Source organism: Gracilinanus agilis, chromosome 5, assembly GCF_016433145.1.
Source record: "Gracilinanus agilis isolate LMUSP501 chromosome 5, AgileGrace, whole genome shotgun sequence".
Classification (NCBI taxonomy): Eukaryota; Metazoa; Chordata; class Mammalia; order Didelphimorphia; family Didelphidae; genus Gracilinanus; species Gracilinanus agilis.
Window position 1 is genome coordinate 100,988,162 of NC_058134.1, and position 26,697 is coordinate 101,014,858.

At 35.7% G+C, this 26,697-nt stretch overlaps 1 protein-coding gene and 1 pseudogene across 1 annotated transcript in view; both read right to left on the reverse strand.

The window, feature by feature from the left end:
• CNTNAP2 (contactin associated protein 2) overlaps positions 1 to 26,697 on the reverse strand; it is a 1,887,185-nt gene that overhangs the window by 600,536 nt on the left and 1,259,952 nt on the right. The gene's annotated exons all lie outside the window — the stretch shown is intronic.
• On the reverse strand, positions 1,411 to 2,375 carry LOC123249208 (annotated as a pseudogene).

Consider the following 26,697-nt stretch of genomic DNA (forward strand, 5'->3'; position numbering starts at 1 on the left):
AGAAAGAACATAATAGACTTTCCCCTACATTTTCATAAGTCTTATTAAATGTCCTCAATGTCTCTTTATTCATAAGATGAGGTAGTAGTCTTTTAACAAATATTCCTCCATGTGGCCCTGTGTATATTGCTAATCATCAGTATGTTGTACATATTTTGCATTTTTATGACTCATATAATCTTCTATGCTTAACAAAAGATACAGTAAATCACTAGTTATTAATATTTAAATATTTAAATAACACTATATTACTATATCACAGAACTTGCTCCAGCTCTAAAATAAATCACAATGGAAAAAGGATTATTTTTTATTTTTATTTTATCTTTTTTCACTATATACTTAAGTCTTTATTTTAGGCTTGTCCTTTTTATTTGGTTCATTATTGGGGATGGAGTAAGGAAGTACATATTGATTTAGGGGGAAAAAAGAAATGGAGGGGATATAAAAACTAACTATATCAATAAAAAGTGTCAAAGGAATCCTGAAACCTTCTCCTTTAATCCCCAATATACAGAGACTATATGCTCTTGGTTCTTCTTGGCTCAAAGGAAAAGAGTGTTGAAATTAATGAACATTTCTAAAAGCAACTTGTATCCCATCTTTCCACTCTCTGGGGTAGGAGGAAGACCTGCTGTTAATGGATTATAATTCTTACTAGTACCTAAATCAAAGTTAAACCAAAACTCTTTACCAAATGCTAAAGAGCAATAAGGAAGGCCAGAAAACCCTAAGGGAAGTGAGGTCAATGATGCTGAAGGTCTATTAGTGGTGCTTCTGACTTGAATCCTGTTTGAACTGAAGGGCTCTCTAGAGCCTCTGGAAGAAGCACTGAAACCACAGAATGGCAAAGACATGTGACTTCTGGATTAACCCATTCTCTGTTCTCCCTGGCCCCCCATTAATAGAAAAATGTTCACATTCAGAAAGGAACTTCCTCTCTCTGAGATAAGGAATTGATTCTCCCCCCTCTCCCCCCTTTTGGTGAAATGGCTGATGGACCTGGAGGGGGGTACTTGGCCACAAAGTACATACTTTTGTATGCTATTGTTAATTCCTCCCCCTAATAGCCTTGGGCCTGGCTCCAGATCTTTTCCAAATAAGGAATAAATAAAAACACTAAAAGACAGCAGCCTATGAAGTCTCTCAGTCATAGTAAAGGCAGGCCTGAAAAGGCAACCAAGAAAAGCTAGAGGAATAGGGATATCTGGCAGGGCAGAGCAGAGTTCCTATTTGTCCTTCTTGGTTTCCTCATCAGGCTGTGTGTGAGGGGCTACAGACTCAGGTTGCTCCTCAGGGATCACATCCTGGGACTTGTTCTACTTCTTGGTACTGTTGGTACAGCTCATTCAGGTAGAACTCTCAGATCCCATTCTCTGGAATGTCCAAGAGACAGCTGGACCTTTCTTATCAATCTGGGGTCTTCTCATGACCTCTTTGCCCCCCTGAAATAGGATCGGGGTGGGAAGCTGCTTGTGAGAGGTAATGTGCTCACTTTATATCTTGTACTGACATCAGGGTAGCGTCTGACGTCCAACATCACTTTCCCAAAATTCAGCCCTGTACAATTGTACTTGAAGGAGAGGTCAGCGTAGACAGGAGCAAATGACTGGCACTCATTAGACCAATTGGCTAAAAACTCGACAATCCAAGTGATCCGCTTGTTCAGTTCCAGCTCTTCATCAATTGTCTTGTCATTAAAGCACTTGATGTATTCTGAGTCCAAGTAGAGTGGGGTTTGCAAGTCATCAGGAACACTATGCAGAGTATAATGTAGAGGAGACCCATGTGGATGTGGAGGCAGAAAAAGAGGATCGTGTTGGCCACTTTACTGAACGTGAAGACGTTACCTACATGCTGCTCCACAGTGATTGATCTCCGGTTCTTTATCATTACAACAGCATTGAAGAACATTAAGATCTCCACCTCTCTCCAGTCAAAGTCGCAGGAATTGCCATCCTCCTGCTGCGTGGGGAGACCGAGGCACAGCGGTGGCAGCTTCCTCACAAGCAAGAAGGTGGCCCGACAACAGCGCTGAGAGGAGGCAGGAGGGTCAGGCGAGCCATTGGGAAAGTCGTGGAATCCAGTATAGCAGTGCCAGCAGCTGCCATCTTCCCTCCCCTTAAGCAGCAGCCGGCCACTATGGTCACCGTTACTCAAGATTATTTTTTAAAATTCCAAATAATTTCTTTTCTCTGGTGGACACTTGTGTGAAATGAAGTTTGCAATAAGTCCCAGTGGGAGACTGTCCATTGGGTCATTGCCAATGTAAAGAATGTCCCAAGAAATCCCACAACTACCCACAATGTATAGTATTCAAGCCCACACACGTTAGTTGTATAATCTACGGTGGTGTCATCTAATATGACACCCATGCCGCTCTTTTCTTTCTCTGTGCTGGCATATTAATACCAACTTGCATTCATACTGGTATAGGATTATTTTGTTTGAAGAGTGAAAACTGGCCAAGTCATTACAACTAAGGGCTTAGGGATTTCAGGGTCACCATGGTATGTGTAATTGTATGTGTGTGTGTGTGTGTGTGTGTGTGTGTGTGTGTGTGTGTGAAGCACAACTATATTCTTTTTGCTACTAAAGCTCTTCAGATCCCACCAATATGTTTTCTCAGATCAGACAAAACAATATCATTAAATGTTGAACTTGAAACATTTACCAAAGGAGCAGGCACAAGCAATTATCACAATATTTTCTCAGAAAGAAAAAGGAGAAATAATCAAAATATGACAGGCTATCTACAAACCTGGGTCACATTTTACCTCCAATGCACACAATTTCCACAAGGGAAGAGTGAGCACATACTAAGAAAATTGTGCACAGTAGTAAGACACACATGTAGGGAAAGCCAAACACTTGACAAGCAACTAGATTGTGGGGTGGTCTTCTGGGCAGGGAGACTTTTGAAGCAGAGAATCACTTGCTTTTCTTTTGAGCTCAGATCTCTTGTTGGATGGAACTGTTTCTCTGTTATTCTTGGGTCACTGTGGAAGTGCCCTGTTCTTTTAGTCAATTAGCTACATTCTATTCTCTTAGTGAAACATTAGCCCTGAGCTCAGGGTCTTTAGTTTCCCATTCCTGCCCCCTCTGTTGGGCCCTATTGAATAGTAGTAACAAGTTCTTTTACAATGGAAAATTGCAAAGTTCCTTACATAGGATATCTGGGCTTTGAGGGCTTTCCTCCTCTCCAATCAGAAAAGGTAGTAAAAGTAATACAGTGATCCCTCACCTATCCCGGGAGTTACATTCCAGAAACTCCTCGGGATAGATGAAAATCCACGAAGTAGAGGTGTTATATATATATATATTATTTATACATATTTTAAAGCTTTTTAACCCCTCCCACTCGCTAATAAACCTTTCCCACACTCTTATAAAAACTGAGTCAATCAGTGCCCAGGATACAGAAATACAGAGCTGTGATTGGTCGCCTTTCATTCTATCCAATACAGAAATGCCTGCTTTGCGCTCAGCCATGTACAATCTCACATTGGCAAAAATGCAAAAGTGTAGAATTCATCTGCAAAATCTTGTGATATAGTGAAAACTCTGTGATACAGTCTTACATATATTGAAAAAAACCCAACCCTGCTATACAGTGAAGGCATGATAAATGAACTGCAATATAGCAAGAGACCTCTGTATAGCTGAGTCAAACTTATGAGAAGGTTCTTTGTCTCAAGTTGTAGATAGTTGCTAATGCACAATAAGCCTGGCCAGCTCTTACTAAAGCAATAGGATTCTTCTTTTTTTTTCCTTTTTTTTCCAATCATCCTGTAGCAATAACAGAGCTCAGTTACCAAAACAGCTAACAGAGCATCATAGAAATTTCCAATTCTCAACCTCTCATTAAGGCTATAAAAGAGCAAAGAAGAAACCAGCTCTTCACTTAGCAGGAAGATTCTACTTCTTCCCATCAGCTTCCAACAGCTAAAGAGCTCAAACCCAAAGAGCTCCCAGCAGCTAAAAAGCAGGCTTGATTTCAGTAACATCTCTCAGTCTACACACCTCTTCCAATCTTCAAGTACCAAGTTTCAAGTACTAAAAGGCTTCTCCATTCACATGATTCCTCCAGCTGGGATGAGGAATGGCAGAAAACAGGATGAAGAGCTTTGGATCAATTAGGTGGAAGGAGCTGGGCTTCTAGATGCACTTTTTCTATAAGCACAATCCAGGTGTTCAAGAGCCCCCTTGATTGTTCACAGGTGTTAGGTGTTGTAAAATTGTAGACGTAAGAGAGTGAGTTCAGTGTCAAGCAATTTCTTTCTCTCTTCATGAACTTTGCTTCACAGCCTCCATCTTCATAAGATGATAGAGACTGGCCCAGAGCATCCCAGGGCTCAGGCTGCAGAGATGAAGCTGGTGGGGGAGGAGGAAGTAGAACAGGGGCAGACTGATGATGTATACTTTTGGCAAAGGAAATTGAGCTAAGGCTTGATACTGGAAATGAATGGGGAGGAAAAAGAGACTTTGGGTCCTAGGTTCCGGGCATTCAGTAATATTTTTTTCTCAGAAAAACAAGGAAGTCTGGCCATATTCCTTCTAGCTCATGGAGAGAGGGGTTTTCAAAGAAATCTCAGAGCAGATTCCCCCTACTTCCCAATCTTCTCCCTCATTTAATCTGGAAAGTGTTTAATTTGTCCAAATAAAATAAACTAATTATAGCCATTGAAATAAGCTATTTGCCATTCATACACAGGATATGCTCTCCTCCCTGCAAAAAAAAATTCTACACATTTCATTTGATTGCAGTGATGAAATGTCTTGAAGTATATTCATGTTCTGTAGCACTGATGCCTAAATAGTTAGGGGACAATGGTCATAATCTAGGCATGGCATGCTTAGGAATATGGACTAAGATCATGTCAATCAGAATGGAAAATTACATTTCTGGAATACATTTTTATGAAGTTCAGAAGCAGGGGTACTTAACTTGAGGCCCATGAGCAAACACTCACTGTCTCTGTCTCTGTCTCTGTATCTATCCCTCTTGCTATATGTTTTACATACATATCACATATATTTAGGTAGAGAATCCTTTCAATATTTTGGTTTCCTTTGTAATTTCATTATTTTATGCATTAAAAGTTTGATTTTTAAAATTGTTCATGACCTTAGGTTTTAGTAGATTAACAAACAGGTCCATGACCCCAAAAAGATTTAAGACCTCTCTTTTACAGTGAAGAAGATGATTTTGCTTTGATGATATGTGATTAAAGTCAAGCTAGAATGGCTAGAGATTATGTAGCTCCTTGCCTTTCCATTTAATAGATTAGGAAACCGAGACCCAGAAATGAGAAATGCCTTCCCCAAAGTTACATCATAAGGAAATTGTAGAGCTAAGATTCAAATTGAAGTCTTTGACTTGATACATGTCCAGTGTTATAGGAAAGCAACAAGGAGTTGGATATTCAAAAGAGAGAAGAAAGATCTAGTTAAAGTACATTGAAGGGAAAGTTGAAAAAATAGGGATTAATAAGAGTTTAGAACTGGAAGAGCACAAGGTGAAAACTTAACTTTGGGATAGGTCCTCAGATAGGATTAGAGAGGAATGGATCCATTATAAAAAGGGAGGGGCATAACAGAATGGAAGAAGCTTGGAAATAATGAATCACAGGAAAAGGCACTACAAAGTATAGTACCAAAAACTACTAAGGAAAGGTTAGGAAAATGGAATGACTCAAACCTGGGAAAGAGAAAAGGAATGGGGGGACAAAACATATTGTAAGGCGATAATTAGTTAAAAGAAGATGAGAAAAATAGAACCTCAAAATTATACTATTGTTTAGAGGGGAAAAAAGAACAGATGACAACTTGAATAGGGAAGTATGGTCAAAAAGAAGGACATTTCTGACCCTTTTTCCTGATGCACTTTAAGATAAAGGAAAGGTGAAGCCTCTAATAGACTGTGGAAAAAGAAAAGATTGAGAAAGATTAAAGATTGGTGGGGGAAGCAGATAATTGCCTAACAACTGTTATCATGATTATTATTAAGCATAATAATCTTGAACTAAATAAAGAATAAACTACCTTTTAGAAGCTCACAAATTGAAATGGATCAAAGCAAATAATTTTTGGATCATCTGGAAGAAACCTATAGGACCAAAACAATCTTTGGCCTAGTCCTTACTCTCAGACTACTTTAAAAAAATCAACAAATGATGACTTAAAATGAAAAAAAAAAAAAAGATGACTCTTTCAGATGTTTTATTGGGCCTAAGACAGTACACTTTGGCTACCTGAAAAAAGTGTCTTTATATGTAATCCTTTTTGAATGATTACCTATGCTTCCCAAAGTTTAATGTCACAAAGATTTCCTGCTGTTCTGAAGAGGAGTATAGGGCCTTATTTGTTAATCTGACTCTAAAGCAGCAAAGGTTCATATTATCCATTATTTATATTCTTTCTCCAAGGAAGTTACAATATTAGAGCATTTCAGGATAGACTGGCTCATACATAATAGTGGCAGAAATTCAAAGTGCTTCGCTTATGCAGAAGTTAACAAGATAAAAAAATTCAATAGCAATTTTGTCAGATTTTTCAAGATGTAAAAAAAAAATGTATTTCAACAGGGAGCCCTATACAATTTTTCTCTTATTCTTTTTCTGTTATAACAAAAGTTAAAATATAGGATAGGAGAATTCCTTTTTCTCTTCACATGAATTTTCAAGATAATCTGTTTTTATCATAAAGGCAGTGTAGTATCACTGATAGGGAGCTGGTCTCAGAGCCAGGAAGATATGTGTTCAAGTCTTGCCTGTGGAACATACTGATTGTGTTGCCCTGGACAAATCACTTAATCTCCTTGTGCTCTAAGCAAATCTATAGTGATATGAACTGCAAAGAAGGTGATGGTTTGTATTAGGACAGAGAATTTCCTCACATAGACGCTCCTAATACCAATGGGTCCATTATCTGTCCCTATTTTTATTAAACTGAGATATTAAATCATTAAACATTTTTCAAAAAAATCTCTGCTTCTATCATTATGATCTTCTCTGGGGAGACAGATACTATGATTTTAATGAATGAATCTGTTTACACAGGAGCCATACTTACCTCCAAGGCCATTTTACCCCAGAACATTGCAGTAGGGCTTTGCATATTGCACTTAATAGGGTGCCAATCCTGAAAGTGATCAGTCACCTTTTTTCCCTGTCTGATTAAAAACAATAGATCTGAGATATAAGAATCATTATTCTATTTTACATACAAGGAAACCAGTGCAAAGGGGAATTAAGTAACTCACCCAAGGTCAAACAATTGGATGTAGAGCTATAATTCAAAATTAGGTCTTGGGAGTCCAAAAGGAATACTTTTTTCTCTTGCATCAACCTCCCTCTCAAATTAAAGTTTGCCCTGAGCCCTAAGTAGAAAGGTTTTCTGAAACTCCATATGATATGAATATTTTATTTCATTTGGTTAAATTGATACATCATTCTATGCTAAAATATGTAAAGAAAGATGTCTGTCCTTTTCTTGTCATGGCTCATCACGGGAGCAATGCCATTTGAGATCCTGTGAAACTGTAAAGAGAAGGATTTTTGAAGGCAGGAGAAAAGAGAGGTGGCAGATTCAACTAAGCTTCTGAGGAAAAATGTCAGTCCTGAAAAACTGTGACTAGACTACGTCCTTTGTTTTTTGACTTAGAGCACAACTCTAAATAACTCAGACAAAGGAATTTGAGAATTATTTTTCAGGGCTATTCATCCTCTTCCCCCCTTTTCCTTCAGATTTTATTTGTCCACCCTTTTTGCATTTTCACATTCTACTTTGAATTTTATTTATTTCAATAAATGATTGCTAATTGTCTTCTACCTGCAGAGCCTATGTTAGGCACTATGGGAGGGGAGAGAATACTAATCGTGATTAGGGAAAAATACGAAGATAAATAAGACATAAATGTGCAGTTTCTTTCTTTTTGGATTCATATTTACTTCAATTTAATAAACACTTATTAAAAGCACACTATTAATAAATGTGTTAGGCACTGGACTGTTTGACATTCATTGTGAAAAGGACGGCTTTGCTTATTCCCAAATTTACCTCAACATCTAACAAATGACAGTAAACTGAAGATACTCAATATTTGCTCAACTGAACTGAGTAAAAATAACAGTCAACATTAAGGGATGCATCATGACAGGCTATTTGAAATGTGACTCAGAAGGAAATTTTTTTGATAATGTGATGATGAATCTCGCCTGAAAATTGCTTTTAAGAATCAAAGAACATCCTCAATTTTATTTAATGTAATGAAAACTCAAGTAGGTTCAAAAGAATCAGAATATCAATGTGAGGATACTGAGTCTGATGAAAAAAATAGAAATGTCATAGTAAGGTCTGAAAGAATTTGGAATAATATCCCATGGGATGTGGGCAGGGATACACTGAAGACTAAAATCTATCCCTACTTGGCCATCCTAAGTGATTGCTGTTTACATTTTCTCACAAGTCTGCCACAGAAGGTCCAACATTATAGAAAGCTCCTTATAATTCTCTTGACGTTTTTGAGTCATGTCCAACATTTTGTGATCCTGTTTAAGATTTTCTTGGCAGAGATACTGAAGGGGTTTGGCACTTCCTTCTCCAGCTCATTTTTCATATGACGAAATTGGGGCAAACAATGTTAAGTGACTTGTCCAGGGTTACATAGCAGTAAGTGTTTGAAGTCAGATTCAAACTCATGAAGATGAATCTACTTGATTCTAAGTCCATTATTCACTAGCCACTGAGATTACTTTGGTATCAGTGGAGCACACTATTTGTTTCTGACTCTTGTCATACGGCCAACCAACTGTTTTCTTCTGATTACTTTCTTTACACTATAACATGGAATGGTGGAAATAGAAAACAGGGGATTTGGGTTCAAATTCTATTTCTGATGCATCATATGTATGTGACCATAGGTAAGTTATGTAAAACTCCCTGGGCTACAATTTCGATTTACAAATGAGGAAATCATATTAGATATCCATTGAAAACCCTTCCAGTTTTGTTGCTTATGATCTTCTATAATTCCCTTTCTTGAAAGATGCTAAAGCTTGCTCGCATTCACCACGAACCTCTCCATTGAGCTTTTGTTAATCCTCAATTTCTTAGAAATACCAGTGTTCCAAGATTCTCAACCATCACTGGGAGATTGATTTGTCTGTTGGTTTCTTTGGTCAGGACTTATGATTTCATTAGTGTAATTCCTGAGAAACTCTTTCTCCCAATGCAAGGGAAAAAATAGCCCACAAACAGTACAAAACAAAAAACTGTGGTTTCACATATTATCAGAGTTGCCTAGAACACTTCAAGGCTATATGACATGTTCAGGGTCACACATCCAGAATGTGATAGAGGCAGGCCTATGATACATTTATTTCTGATACTTAAACTGGCACTCTATCCACTATGACATTGTGATGTATTACCAATAGAATATGGATGTTTGAAAGATAGATCTTTGTTTTAAGGAAGAGTCTGGCATAATTGCTTTCTTCCTCTTATTCAGTTCAGCACTTAGCTTACTGCCTATTTGTAATGTCGGGCATTTGTATACATACACACATATACATATTTAAATATATCCATACATATAAATAGATATATTTAGATGTATATGTGTTGTGATATAAGCTCTATGGGTTCTCATTCCAACTGTCCATCATCATCATGATAGGATAATTAGGCCAAACTCTTTCAAGTGATTAAGTCTTTCCAAATCAGCCTCTCCTAATTTCTTTACAGAAATTGCTTATGTCTGCTCTTGTTGACCCATACAAATGGTCAAAGGACAAGAGGTTCAAGTGATGCTAGAAGAGTTGTAGCTAGTGGCATTATAAGGGAGGTCACCTCTGTAATAAGAACATCTGTCTTTGAAAGACCCTTGAAGTCACTACTGATATTCTTTTTTTGCTCACCAAACTTGTGAACCAACTTATCAGGAAAAAGAGAAAGGACGGTTTCTACTATTTGAGTGAAATTATTATATCTGAAGTTCTATGATAATGTTTTTGCCAAAGGATAGTCAGAAAAATCACAATATCAGAAATACAATTTGACTTTTTAGAGATTTAGCTCTTCCTTGCTATTAAAATGTCCCTTATCAATTGGGGGTGCTATAAATGTGGCCATAAGACAAAATATACCCAAGAAAGGTAACATAAACAAATCACATGCATCCTCTAATCCCAATTCTAGGCTTCTTTTCATCTAGCTAACTCATCAGAGAAACGTACGAAAGAATGCTCACATCTAGGAAACTTCTCAGCTACATAGCAGAAGTTATGAAAGCCTAAGGGACTGAGAACTTTAATCTTGGTGCTATTTAGAAAGCATATACATACATATATATATATATATATATATATATATTTGAATGGGTGAATGTTTTCAACAGAGGAAAGAATAAGACAAGAAGACTGAGTTAGGGGGAAGAAAAGTACAGATGACAAGAAGAGAGAGACTAACCAAAATTAGTGATTATGAGAACAGAAGCTTTGAGTGTCAGGGTGGTCAAAAATTAAGGAATTCATTAGTAGTCAGTCTATTATGTGCCAGGAACTCCACCAAGTTCTGGAGATGTAAAAAGGCAAAAGACAGTCCTTACCCTTGAGAAGTTTAAAATCTAATAGAAGAGCAAATAAGAAAAGAAATATATAAAAACAAGGTACAGTTAGGATACATCAGAAGTCAAAAGAGAGGAAAGGTACTATAAATTAGAAACATTGGGAAAGACTTCCTGTAGAAAAATGTTATTTCAGTTGGGTCTTAAAGGAAGCCAGGGATACTGGGAGGCAAAGAATAGTAGGGAGAACATACCAAACATAGGGGTTAGTCAGAGAAAATGCCTGGAGATAGACAATCTTGTTTGTGGGGTAGCCAGGAGGTGAGTGTCCCTGGGTCAATGGGGATCCTGAGGTCTTCAAGTTCCTAGAGTAGGCAGAGTGAATTGTGCAAAGAATAGTGAAAGTGAGACAATACTGGGAGCATCAAAATTGATTCTGTATAGGGGGCAGCTGGGTAGCTCAGTGGAGTGAGAGTCAGGCCTAGAGACAGGAGGTCCTAGGTTCAAACCCGGCCTCAGCCACTTCCCAGCTGTGTGACCCTGGGCAAGTCACTTGACCCCCATTGCCCACCCTTACCAATCTTCCACCTATGAGACAATACACCGAAGTACAAGGGTTTAAAAAAATTTTGATTCTGTATATAGGAGCAAGAAAGAGTTAGAAACTAGGACAACTGTGAAGGATGAAATGTCCTGATTCTTCACTAAGGAGTGCTCAAGTAAGAAGCATTTGTGGACATACAAGTCTATGTCTTCCTTCATTTAATGATAGGGCATAAGGAGGAGGGAAGTAGTAAACACTATCTGATCTTGTTTTTTATTTCTGAACAACAAAATATTGAGGTTCCTATCTTCAATATTTTGTGATATTGAAGAAAAATATTAAAAAATGGAAAAGGGGGCAGCTGGGTAGCTCAGTGGATTGAGAGCCAGGCCTAGAGACAGGAGGTCCTAGGTTCAAATCCGGCCTCAGACACTTCCCAGCTGTGTGACCCTGGGCAAGTCACTTGACCCCCATTGCCTGCCCTTACCAATCTCCCACCTATAAGTCAATACACAGAAGTTAACGGTTTAAAATAAAAAAATGGGAAAGGGAATTGGAAAAGGGGGATAGGAATAGGAAATGACTCTGTAGCTGCAGGAAGGAGACTGTAGAAAATACAGAGCTTTGGTCATAAGTATGCAGATGTGGATCTGTGACACCTACAGGAATTAATACCAAGCATTTATTTAGCAAAGCACTCAACCAACCTAATTATTTGTGTAGAGCCTAATTATTTACCACCATTCTATCTAAGGGATTCCTATTCATTAAATGACCAAAACTAATACTATCTCCGAATGTCATTTGAATGGCAATACAATTGCTCATAATGTATTCTAAACTTCTTCTGTCTCTACAAACCTTTTTTAATTTGGGAGATCATAAGATTTTAAAATAAGAGGAAATTGGTGCTAATCCTGGTTCCATTACTTGCTATCTGTGTGATGCTGGGTGAGTCACTCTACAAAGTCTCTTGGTTTCAATTTTCTCACATGTAAAATGTGGGGATTGGACTAAGTAGCCATCTGTGCCCGTTCAGCCCTAATCTATAATCCTATGACCAAAAAAGGTTCATAATAAATGCTGGTCTCCCAATCAACTTCCAGGGCATATGCTGTAAATTCGGCCCAATCTTTCACACCTGCTATGCCTACAGTCATAATTGATGTTCCCAAAGATGACCTTGAGGCAATGTAATATATTGAAATATGAAATAAATGTTAAATCCAATGCAATTTATTACAATTATAAAGATAGAAAAGTTTCTATTATAGTTTACAAAGCTTTTCAATGATAAAAATTAAAAACAGAGAAAGAATGAATGTTAGAATCCTTTTTGTTTAAACAAATAAGATTCAGAGTTAACCTATAATTAACCTTGGTAATCCAATTACCATTATACCTCAAATCCTGAATATTACAGCTAATTGAATTATTACTATCATAAAATGTGTGGCATTCAGAAATCACCTAATTGAGTCATGCTGTAGTATTTTTGCTCTTTAAAAATTCTGCATATTATTATAATATAAAGTTGGAGAGATGACAAATTTTCAAAACAGAAAGTTAGAAGTGAACTGTATCTAGTATAAGCAATGTCTTCTTTCACAAGATGTTAAATGTCGAAATATGTATTGTATGATAACACATGTACGACCTATATCATCTTACTTGTTGTTTTGTGGATGATGGAAGGGGAGAGGGTAGAAGGAGGGAGAGAATATAGATAGAAAAATGTCAGAAATCAATTATGTAACATGTTGACTTTTTTAAGTCAACCAGACCTTTCTAGAGAAAGAGTTATGGCAAACCATGGATAGCAGCCATGAAATGAATAGTGGATATGGAGTTATTTGACTTGGATTTGAATTGAGAATTTATCGATTATTAGGGATGTGATTATGCAAATTTCATTTATGTCTCTGAGATTTCAATTCATTTACAGATCTTTGATGAGTAATATTTCTAAAGCGCTAAGTAATCGGGTCATTTATTTTTTCAAAGGACTTCTGTGGCTCCCTATTACCTACTAAATAAAATAAGAACACCTTAGCTTTGTATTAAGGATCTCTACAATCTGTTTTCAACCTATCTTTTTCAGTCATATTTCTTACTATTCACCTTCATACACTGTATACATTAGAACTTATTTCCATTCTACCATTTTATGTCTCTGCCCTGGCTCTTATCATCAACTGCGCTGGAAATTAACTCTTTTACTTCCACATATCCATCTTTGATAGTCCCGCCCTCCTTTCCTTCAAAGCAGAGATCAACTTTGTTTTTACTTTCTTTATAAAGTCTTCTTTCCTATCCCCTTCCAGGTGAGCATGATCTCTTCCTTCTGAAATTTCTTATAGTAGTTTATGTGGACATTTCTTTTTGTAGTTGTCACATTCTTCTTCTTGTAAGCTATTTTTTATAAAACATCTTTTGCTCTTATTTATTTGGCCATAAGAAACAGGATTCTCAAGAAAGGTAAAAGAAATGAAGCAATAAATCTACTCAACCCCATTCCAGATTTCCTTCCAACTGAATGGGGAGAACACACATACATCTTACACACATCTAAAAACATTTCTCAGTAAATTCGAACAATATAGGTATACTCTTCCTGAGTGCTGATAGTCTCAAAATTTCCCCAAAGACATCAATGTCCAAGTTATCTTCAGTCCCTATCAGAGCTCCTTGAACCCAACTGGCACTTAAAAATAATTGTCTAATGAATGGATCAGGATGGCTAATAAAAGGATGCTGTTAATAGCTATGGACTCCGGGGTGCTGATAACTTGCCTTATTTATTTTAAAACTGAAGTTTTGTTTACTTTCTTCTAGAATGACAAACATTGTCTGATGCCTGAATATTAAGTCATACTTTCCCCACATCATTTATACTCCTCATCAGTAATTAAAAACTGTAGAATCAGAGTAAGATGGAAGGCAATTTGAGTCTAAAAGAATATAGCTCACTTTTTATGACTTCCATGCTTTGGTCCCTTGAAGAATTTATGATTTCATCAGTGTAGATACTCCTTCCACTTATTCAGACTACATTTTCATTCTATGCAATTCATATCTATGTTATTTCTTAAAAAGGATAATCTAATAATAATAACTGGTATTTACACCTTACCTTAAGATTTACTAAGTACTTTATAAAAATCTTTTTCTCTTCCCCAAAATTCTGAGAAATAGGTGCTCTTATTATTATCCTCATTTTACAGATGAGGAAACTTAAGCAGACAGGTTATGTTACTTGTCCATGATGACATAGTGTCTGAGCCTGGATTTAAACTCAGATATTCCTCATAAAGTCATTACTCTGTTTGTTGCTCCACTTAGATGCTTATTTGTCCCTCTCTGTCATTAAGGTTTTTTTTTTGTAGTTGTTGTTAAATCCTTGCCTTCTATCTAAGTATCAATTCTAAAACAGAAGAGCTAGACAATGGGAGTTAGTGACTTTCCCAGGGTCAGACAGCTAGAAAGTGCCAAAGCCACACCAAAGTTCTCCTCCAGTCCACTGGGTTAGGTAGTTGCCCTTAGCCACCCAGTTGTTAACATTTATTTTTTCTAATGTTTATTTCTCTTTGAAGGTACTCTAAATATTTTATATTGGCTTGTCTATCTACATATTATTACTCTACAAGAGAATATGTACCTCTACATACTAGGGCAGTGCTTAATAGCATTACATGAAAAGACTACTTAAAAAAATTCTGTATTAGTCATGTTGCAAAAACACAGAGACCAAAAACAAACAAAAAAAGCCAACTGCACATCAAAAATTAAAGATGAAAAATAGTATGCTTCAATCGGCATTCAGATCTCATTAATCCCATCTCTGGAAGTGGATAGCATTTTTTATCATGAATCCTTTGGAATTGTCTTGTATCATTATATTGCTGAGAATAACTAAGTCATTCACAGCTGATTATCATACAATATTGCTGTTACTGTGTGAAATGTTTTCCTGGTTCTGCTTATTTCACTTTACATTAGTTCACATAAGTTTAGGAAAGGAATACTTTTGTAGGAGCCAGAACTGAACTGTCTCTCCAAGAGTATACAACTGTATATCCTCATTCTCAAGTCACAAAATCCTAAAATTGTAAAGACCCTCAGAAGTTGCTGAATCCAACATTTGCCTAAAGAAGATCCTTTCTTACAGCATCCTTGAGAATGGTTTGAGTACTTTTGCTTGAAGACTTCAACTGAAGAGGAGTCTTAGAAGCAATTCATCCTCCCTTCTCTTTCTCTCTGTTGCCCTCTGCTCCCCTCTGATATGATAACCCTTCAAATACCTGAAGACACTTATCATGCTTTACCCACCCCCAATATCCTGTAAGTGTTCTCTTTTCAAAGTTAATCATCCTCAGTTCATTCAACAATTTCTCATGAGAAATATTCTCAAGGCCCATGACCATCCTGGTGGCCCTACTCTAAATGTTTGGTAGCTCAACAATACTCTTCTAATCCTACACTTTGATCATGTTCCAAGGAGCTTCCTCATACTCCTTGGGGCTAAGCAAGTCTGAGTTCATCACACAAGTGCTGCAGAAATGTTTATTTTCATATATATATATACATATATATATATATATATATATATATATATATATATATATATATACACACACACACACACACATATCTATGTATAGTGAAGACGGGAGAATTAGGTCTTGTCACCATTGATTTTTGTACCTTTAAACTTAATTTCCATGCTGAGTTTGAACAGTAGATACCATCATTCCCCTTTAACACTATTATCTATCTAAGTAATACATAGAAAAGGTGAGAAATGCATAGTGCCAGGGTGCAGTAAAAGGAAGAAAAAAGGCTTTCTCTCTCCAATTTTTTGTCAATCAGCAACTCCTGTCTGATGACCACCCAAAAAAAATCTATAAAAATGTGAAAAGAATTCTATTATCTTTTTGTATTTTCTTATTTATAGGAGAGCATGCTTCACTTAAATATCCCTCACCTTTGTAATACAAAATTTTAAAAGACTTCATGAAGATCCAGGAAAAATGGTGCATTAAACTCAAAATTTAGTCTTTCCATCCAGCCTTTTTAATCAAGTGCCCTTTTCACTTTGGTAAATAGCACACTCCTCTCAGTTTCCCATGCAAACATATGAACAAGCCCCATTGCTTCATTTTCAAAACAAGAACATGGATATCTTTGTTTAAAATGGCCCTGACTCTTCTGGAAAGGATATGGATTGAATAAAACAAAGAGAAATCAAAATGTTACACAAGAAAAAAAATAAAAAGCACACCACATTCTTACCTCCCCTTAAAATTAGCAAGCCATAATAAAAATAGGAAGGGAAGCTGTCATGTCTGAATAGCACCTTGAAAAATCACAGTCAAAAGGCCTCTTGACAATTTGATTTTGCTCCTTGAAAGTCTGTCAGTGACCCAGAGTTAGAATGCCAGCATAGTATAAATGATGTCTTCCCTGTCAGCCCTTAATGTCTAGATGGCAGTTTCTCTAAGCAATGCTGCCTTGTTATTGCATGTGGAATCATAGTCCTTGTAGTGAAATTTATTTGGGGAAAGCTGGGGTAAAGAAGAAGCTGTCAGAAATCCCAGTGTAGGGCAATTTGCCATTCCCAAAGCAAAAAGCACTATGAAATTACCATGTTCAGAAATGGACCTCTCTCTGTAATATGGTGGACTTTTAGGAATGGTGAAATGACTGCTTGCAGATCACTGGGGACAAAGACAGGATCTGAGCTACAGTAAATAGTGAGGTTAGCAATAACTTGGAGACAAGTGTATGTTATTGAAGAAACTGTAACAGGCTAAGTAAAAACCAAGAGTAGTAAACCCATCAAAAAGGCAATTTTCCAGGGATATTAACTAACCTCTTGATTGAGTCCTGTCAGAACAAAGCTGGTGGGATAATACTAAATGAAATATTGAAATGGAGTCCAGAAATCACTGCTTGGAAAGAATGTCAGTAGTATTACACCTTGTCACCTTAAGAAAACTGTCTAATGTGTATATCCTCTAAATAACATGTCCTGCATTTTATGAACATCATTTTCTAGAACTAAATATGTTAACCTAAAAAAATTCTACAATATTCTTCCTCTCAGTGTTTTATTAATACCATTCATTTTTTACACCCCAGCCATTTCTAATATACCCTTCCTTGAGAGAGAAAAAATAAACAAACCTGACTGGCAAAATAACTGCTTCTCATAATGCATTCCATACCTGTGGTGCTCTCCCTGCCCATCTATTTATCCAGAGGAGGATTTTGGTTTCTCCCTTTATTTTTTTTCTGGGACCAGAACTAATGCTTGCAATTATATAGATTTGGCTACCATTTAAATCTGTTTTCATTTACATTATTGTAATCTTTGAGTAAATGGTTTTCCTGAATCTGCTAACTTGAATCCATTCCAATTAATATGCCTTCTCATGTTTATCTGATTCCATTTTTTCTTATAACAGAAGTCATATTCCATTATATACATACAAGGTAAGTGAATGGCTCATGTATTTATGTGTGCCTATATAGGTGGACTAAATATAGCTCAAGGGAAGGCAAGAAAAGTATGTCTGCCATTGTGCTCACTCCTTTCTAACAGAGATTTTAATTGCTGTCTTGAGGGAATGAATTGAAGAACCATGAGGTTGGTTGTACTCTTCTTCCCAAAGAGGGAGATGTTAGATTAGAATTTTATCTATCTTTCCCTATAAATAATGCTAATCTAAGGAGAAAGGCTCCCCCCCCCCCAGTTATTATTGCATTCATGGTTGCTAACTCTTAAAGGAGGCTTGACTCCTTCATACCAAATGCTGGTTACACAAAAGACCATCACAAATAGTGAGCAGTGAATAAGCCCATCAGTCCAAGCAGATAGAAAACAGAAATCAAAGAAGTTATAGAAGATTATTATATATACCAGAAAATACAAGAGAGTAAACGAGCTCTCCGAATGGGTAAAAGTTATAGTGGTTCAATCAAGAGAGACATGTCTAAATATAATTCTAAGGGAAATTCTCTAGAGTCTATAGGGAAACTAAACGGAAATAAAGCAACATGTTGAGAAGAATGCTTTCCCCTACAATGTATATCTTTTAAAGTCTATTTTGTCTTTACAGGTCTTTCTCTAAAGAAAATCTAGAACCATAGGGTCTTCCCTTGAATAAAGAATGAAGAAAAAAATCTCCCCTTTCCAGAACATTTGGACAACTTCACCCCTCACACAAACATGCAGAATAGGGTCATCATTCACTCTACCAAAAGGGAAATGATATATAAATGTTCCAGGTTTAATATCTGACTTAAATATGTAAAAATGCATCCAGCCTTTTTTTAATCAATGGGAATCTGCCTTGTTTTTCATTTTTCTGCCATCAAAATGCTGCTAATTTATTTATAAAAGATTTTTAAAAATAGTTTCCTTTGAAACAATGAAAGATGAATAGAATAATAAATATTAAAAAAGCAAACCTTACTAAAAGAGAGGAATCTTAATAAGTAGTAATTGCTTGCTAAATTATTTTTTTAAGAAAAGAGCATGTGTATGGAGATCCTTCCTCTTTGTGAGTATTTGATGTGGCATGAAGATTAGATGTCAAGCTCTCACTGCCAAATTGATAATGAAGTCTTCACACCTATTGGTGTTTGTCACAACTCTCTTTTTAAAAACACAAGTTAACTCAGTAACTATTAGAGAAACTAAAAATTAAAGGAATAATTAACCTGTTTTGTTGATGGGTAGATTGAAATGATCTCATGCCTAGGACAAATCAAAAGCATACCCAAAGCTGGAAACAATCTTACAAGTACCGTTGACATCATGCCCAAGACCACAGTTTTATAGAAATAGCTGAGCAAGGAGGGGAACACAACTAATTCACAACAGTCATAGGATGATTTCAACTGGTTGTCTAATCCAAACTACAAAGCTGAATTCTTAGTCTCATACCAAGTAACTCCATGTAAATTCTGTAGGTGGGTAGGAAATGATCTGAAGAGGTTTAATTTATAGGACGGATTTCACTTCATCAGAAGATGAGTCTTCAAATATCATAAAATACAGGAAAGCAATTGAGTAGAAATGATGACAGAAATGCCCTAGGCTCCCTTCTTAAATTCTAAGACTAGGGTTTACTCAGGAAGTGTGTGCTTCACAGCTTATCTTGACTTTTAGGAGATCAAGAAGTAACAGAGGAGCAATGAAATTGGAAATGAAGATAAGACAAGGAGCAACAGGCAGGAAGTGCGTGAGATGCAAATTAAGGTTTGACACAAGGAAATATTTCTATAAACGAGTACAATTTGAAAGTAAAGTGAGCCACTCATGAAATATGTCTCCACAGGCTGGATTACAACATGTTTAATATACCTTAATAACACTTACTTCATATGGATCTTGTAAGGTTCAAATGAAATAACATAGTTAGCCTTTACATAGAACTTGAAGGTTTGCAAAGAACTTCACAAATATTATCTTGTTATATCATCACAACAAACCCAAGAGGTAGACTTTGTTAGTATCCGTATTTTTAAGATGAGAAATGGAGTTAAAAAGAGGTTTAGTGACTTGCTCAGAGTGACATTGAATAAATGTTGGATCTGAACTTGGATCTTTCTCATTCCAGGTTTCCCACTATATTCACTGAGTTATATAACCACACTGTAAACTAAACCTTAAGGTACTAAATAATTGCTAGTGATTATTATTGTTGTTATTATTATGTAAAGAGGAGTCTTATTCAGAAAAAGGTGTCTTCTGAATTCCTTTCAAATCTAAAATTCTGAGTTCTCAAAAATTTAATATTACATATTACTATACTAATATTAATAGTTATTATTATTATTATTTCAAGTTAAATCATCTTTCTCTCATATCAGACTCCCAAAATTTGATCTTTGCATTTGATTTTTAAATTATGAAATGCCTGTTGGATTTTTCTGTGTTGAACAGAAATATAAATATGGGGGGAAATGTAATTTTCCAAGATTAAAATGTCCTTAAATATTGATGATAGTTATGAACTCCACACTGATAGTATTTCCTTAATGTTAAAAAATATATATTTTGGGATAAATTTTTACCTTAGTAAAAAGGGGTAGAGTGAGCTCTTGATTTGCTCCCTCTACAGAACCTTGACTTGAACAGTGAAGTAAAACAATACATAGTGACACAGTCTAAAGGCGATTAATTCATCTCAAATATATCTCCATCTTAAAAACAAAAATAGTCAAAACAATTAAAAAGAAAGTTTTCCCCTCAATTTAACTTAGAAGAGATGCCTGAAGTTAAAATCTCAACTTTATACCAACATATGGAATCACAGAAGAACACACTCAATTTAGAATAAAGGAAACTTTAGAGAACCAAAAGTACAATGTTGGGAATAATGAAGATGAAAACCAGAGGTCTCCCTAAAAAAATCCTGCTGTTAACAGGGGCTATTTGATTCAACTGAAGCAACATCTAAAAGAATAACATTCAGGCAGGAAATGTCTCTTCCCAGCAAACATTATCCTCTTCTGTGGTTTTTTCAAATCCCCCTGCCTATTTGAGCCTTTGGTTTCCCATTTGAAGCCTTATAATACTCTACTAGCCTTTAAAAAGCAAAAGGAGTGATTCAGAGACAAAGCACAAGAGAATCCAATAACATGTAGTAGTCAGCCGTTCTCAAAGACAGAAAACCAGTTATCATCTGGGACTCATAATCAGGGCTGTGCGGGGCATGAAACAGCTTCCAGATGTTCATGTTTCCATACATTTCAGTTCACCCATGCTGAATGGTTGATTTAGTCCTTTAAAGTGGTAATATTTTAACTTGCATGCTTAATATATGTCATGTAGCTTTGAGTTAAATGTATACATTTCCACAATCTGAAGTTTTCTTTTTTTATATGACTGATAAACCTTTGAGAATATAGCTTTCACAGTGCCACCAGGCTCTGTTGAAAGGTAGGGCTACATCCAACACCTGCCTTCTCACTTGGCTTCCAAATGCCCCAGGAATACAATGTGATCTTTCCCATCTTTTAGTTGCTTTGACATTCTCTCTAAGGATACTTCCCATAAATTATGTAACCTCAGATATGTAGAATGCACATTCCTTAATAGTAGGGACTTAATTTTTTTTTTTTTTTACTTTGTGTTGAGGGTACTCAGCCTGGTTCATAAGAGACAGGGACAGGGTTAGAGACTCCAATTGTGATTGTATTAGTAGTTAGTAAGTCAGTCAATGGACACTTAATAAATACCAGATACTGTGTTAAATGGGGGAAGAAGGACTGGGCAAATATATGGATAAAAGAGAGTTCCTGCCCTCAAGGAGTTTACAACCTCATCTTGACTTAAGACCTCTTGTTATATACATCACTAAGTAGCATTAATTAACACTGTTATTTGTTCCATGTCATACTGATCCTTTTTCATTGTTTTCAAATCTAATGACTACTCACAATTACTTGGAATGGTTTAGACTCTATAGCTAGCATTGGGCTTAATCCCTCCTCTCAGGAAGTTGATCAATTCATTGAAAACTCTTTCATTTAAGAAATTCTCATGATAAATCTATATGTAAACATATCATGTTCAGTGCAATAAAAAATTTCAAAAAAAGATACACATCCTATATTTCTAGTATAGGGCAGATGATTCAGAGTTTAAATAAGTATTTTGGAGTAATGGATAGAGAGCTAACCTTAGCCTGTGGAAGACGCAAGTTCAAATCTTACTTCTGATACATGTAGTAACTAGGTATTGCAGTGAATAGAGGGCTGGCTTTAGGGTCAGAAAGACCTGAGTTCAAATACTACCAGAGATAGATAGATGTCCCTGAGTAAGATTGCTCATTAGTAGAATCAGGGTGGTTGAAGCTGATGGGTTTTGCAGTCCTCTTAAGCTCTAACTCTATGTATTCATGAAGCCAAGAAAACAAAGAACTAGAATGAATCATAATAAGGTCTTAAAAATGGAAACAACTTTCCCAATAAGCAGAATACCTACAACTATTCATCATTTAAAATAACTTTGGTTTCTGTCTTTTTTTATTTTGTTAATCTTGTGGACTTGATGTATGTGCAAAGTGGACAGGTCAGTTGCTCGAAAGAGACCCAAGAAAATCTTCAAAACATCCAGTTAGTGTACAAAAAGTCTTCTTTCTATAGGATTTATGAGAAACTATTCAATTAAAGTCATTTCAGATCAACAAACATTTAGTATGCCATTTGAGGTGATCTGCTGAATCAGGTTCTGAATTCGTATTTTTCAGGTGAAGAATTCTAGAGTTTAATGCCTTTACATAGGAAACCTCTCCTTTTGACATCACTTAGTTAGAAAGAGAAATATACTGCAGATGAAAGACTAATAATTAAAATCATAGACTCATAGATTCAGAACTATGCTTTTAAAGGCAAAGAAACATTGGTCCAGGAAAATTAAATAAATTGTTGTATTTGATGGTTACTTGTTTTAGTCATGTCTTACTCTCTGTAACCAAATTTGGGATTTTCTTGGCAAAAATACTGGAATGATTTGCTATTTCCTTTTCATTTTACAAATGAGGAAACTGAGGTCGACAGGGTTAAGTGACTTGCCAGAGTCACCCTCCTAGTAAAGGTGTGAGGTCAAAGGTAAATAAATAGTTATTTATAGTCAGTATTTTATTTCAAGGGCTCTGACTCCAGTGTCGTTATTTCACATTCCTAGTCTGCCCTGCCAAATAGCTTCTTTTTCACAGGTACCATATTTAAGAGAATTGTACTCTTAGCTTATTCTTTCTTTTATTCAGTTATGTGACTAGAAAAAGATATCTGCTTCACAGTTTTGACTTTGCATTTAAACTGATGAATAGGGAACAACTACCAAACTATATGTTTTTGTTGGAGAAATAAAGATCACAGGGCAAAGATCAGTAAGCAAATTTAAAATGTTACTTCTAATTGTATGATTTAACTAAAAGAAATAACTTGCAATTATTTTGAGAAACAATAGTTGTTCTAGCAGTGAAAAGAACACGTGATTTATTTTTCTCAACCAAATGAGAACTGCATGAGAATTATATACTCCCTCAAATATCTTCAATCTATCCCATCCCATACTCTGCCTTGAAAAGGAGACATTAATGCAAAGCTTCTGATTTTTGAGGATAATGAACAACTTTACCCAATTAAAAATTCAGACTCAAATTCTAGAGGCTCTTCCCTTCATTTTCCTTATTTCTTCATCGACCTATAAGGAATGTCTTGGGACTAGTAGGACATTGTAAGCATCTTCAGTCAATTCTGTGAATGAGGCTTCAGGTCTGTCTGTATTTGATCACTTATGGGCCTGATATAATGAGTTGCTGAAAGTAAGGCTAAATCTGATGCTAGAATATTTAAATGAGTAAAAGCTGAAAAAAATGCAATGAAATAACATAGCAAGCAGAAAATACCATGGCCCCAGAGAAGTAGAAAAGGTTATTTATTTAATGGGTAAAATTTATCTTCAAGGGTACATGGGTAGCACAATGAGTAGAGGACCAACTACAGGATTAGGACGCCATCTTCCTACGCTCAACTCTGGCCTCAGACACTTACTGGCTGTGTGACCCCTGAGCAAATTACTTGACCCTATTTGCCTCAGGTCCTTAACCTATAAAATGATCTTGAGGAGGAAATAGCAAAACACTCCTGTGTCTTTGTCAAGAAAATTCCAAATGGGGTTATGAAGAGTTGGACATAATTGAAATAACTGTGTAACAACTGAACAACAAAACTAAAAATAGATCTTGGTATGGGTGAAAGAGTCATGGACTTCAAATTATATCTACAATTATATTTACTACAGTTATATTTGCTACAAGTGTGTTGTAGTTAGGCCATTTTGCTGTTCAGAGCATTAGTTTTCTCATTTGTGGAAATAATCCCTTTAGAAATCATCTAAAGTAGTGCTTGAATTACTTTTTAAAAAATGAAAAATTCCCTGGGCCATGTAATTTTTCTATGTAAACTAGGCATTCAAGAAATATTTAAAGACAATTACAAAATAAAGGATTGAATCTGGGCTCTGGACAATGACATAAGGTCTAGCTCTAGTTTTGTTACTACTTTTTCACTTCTTGGATTTGCTTAAAGCAAAGACTTATCCCCACCGTCTTCTCTTCTATAGGCTAAATAAGCTCTTTTCTTTCACCTGGTTGAATTTTGGTTTGGTTTCATTCCCTAATGCTGATTTCATGTCAGGATTCTAAATCATGAAAAATAGTTAGGGGGTTCAATGGCCACAAAAAATGTGAAAATCAATGCTCTGAATGATTTAAGCCTTCCTGGGAGAAAGAGACTTTTGTCCCAGGATATGGATTTTAAAGCTTTCACCATTCTAGCTATTGTTGAAATAACAATATTTCATAATAAATTGTGTTGATTATCTTATATTGCTATTTAACTATTATAAAGTTATTTACTGTCTCCCAACAACCATATAAGCCCCTTGAATGCAAAAACTTTGTTTTACACTTTGTAATCTCCAGGCAGACCAGCACAATATACACATAAGTACAAAGAGCCTAGCACTGTGTACATTTTGTTCTCAATAAATACTTTTTCAATAAGTGAACAAAAGGTATATAATGATGAAGAGATACAGAAAAACTAATGATAAGAAGTAGCATACTTGGTTTAAATGGCAAGCTGATATTCAGCTGGGCAGTGCAATAGTCCATCTCTGATAAAAAGCGCTATTCTCAATAGGTTGTGTTTTTTCTGTAACTGCTATCCCTGTCCTCCACTAAGAAGGCGAAAAGAGTAAAGCTATAACTAAAGTCATTATTCAAGGAGGTCTTTATGTCTCTCTGGATCAAAAGTCAGATTTTGTTTTGTAGACTTTATTTTTTCATTTCTCTTTCTTAATTATTTTGAAGTTACCATTTTCTCAGTTTCTAAAATTAATATCCATTTATTCTATCTTTTGATTTTTTTGTCTATGATCTACTGATGGACTTTTTTAATGTCTAACTCCTATTTTTTTCTTCACATAAATTTGCCTCTTTCACCAGTCCAATTTTAAATTTTCATTTCCTTAACATGTCATCTTCAACTTACAGTATTGCCTTGTGCTCTTCTTTTATTGTTTTGTCAATCAATGAACTTTTTGCTGTTTTTGTCTGAATATCCAAATGTTGACTCTCATTGAAATGATAATTTCCTATCCTACTTTATACTTTTCATATGCACTCTAATAGGTTTGTTTTCATTTTGAGAACTATATGCTGAGGCCGCAACATGCACATTGTACATACATGCAATGGCTCCAAGATCACTTTTGTAGAAAGGTGGTTTGATTGTCTTTATTTTGACTGCCTTTCTTTTCTCCTTGTGTTTATTTGGAGATTAGTTTTTTAAAGTATAATGATACTCAAAAATGAACTTGCTAACATGAGCATGAAAAGTTTTTCCATTAAGGATATCTGTGATAAAAAAATATCAACTGCAGTTGATATTTATATAGCTCTTGAAGGACTGCAAAGTTGGTCCTCAGAGTGGCTATGATCTTCGAGTCATTATTATGCCTATTTCACAGATAATAACTGAAACTCAGAGAGAATGACTGACTTGTCTGTGTTCACATGATTGATTATTAAATGTTAAAGGTGGGATTTTAATCTGGATCTCTTCTACCTACAAGTCCAGTGCTCTCTCCATTAGATTAGTAAATTATACTGCCTCTGTTTCTATGAGAAGGAGGATGATAGAAACAGATTTGGAAGTAAAAAGGATCCTGAAGATAATGTAGGCCAAATTCTTCATTTTCAAAATGAAGAAATTAAGACCCAAAAGTTGTGACTTGCCCATGGTCTACTGAACAAGCATATATATCCACTTCCCTCTCTCTCGCTTCCAAATCAGAATGTAAGCATTTGTCTTACATAGTTAGTAGAAACATGTAACTATCTATCCTTGTTATCTAAATTTAATATTGATGATAAAAACATCTTTTCACATTCAGAGTATATCGAATTCTTTGTTTTGTCACTTAAATGCACAAAGATAATTAGCTACAGTATAAAATTAAAAACTCAGCTTTTTGGGTTATGAAAAGAATGATGTCTTTTCAGAGAATCTAAATTAAACTTTACTGTAACTGGTTATAAATCACACTTGCACTCAAGTATAACATTATTAGACTATGCAGAGAAATATGGAACTCAAAGTTCTTCCTTTTGTTGTTTTATAGGCCTTAATTCTTTTGCTTATCAATGCAATATTCATGTAATTGTGCATCTCTACAAGGTAGGGTTTAAGTACATATGCATGTAGTCTTCTGTAACACATAAATACATATTTAATAGATGATTTTAGTGATAATACAAATATTAAAAATGAATTACTATTTAAATGTTCAATTCTGTTACTTTAAAAAATACTGGGGCAGCTAGGTGGCTCAGTGGACTGAAAACTAGGGTTAGGGATAGGAGGTCCTGGATTCAAACATGAACCCAGGCACTTCCTAGCTGTGCAACCTTGGGTAAAAGTCACTTGATCCCAATTACCTAACTCTTACCACTCTTCTACTTTGGAATCAATATTGAAACCAAGGTGAGAGGTAAGG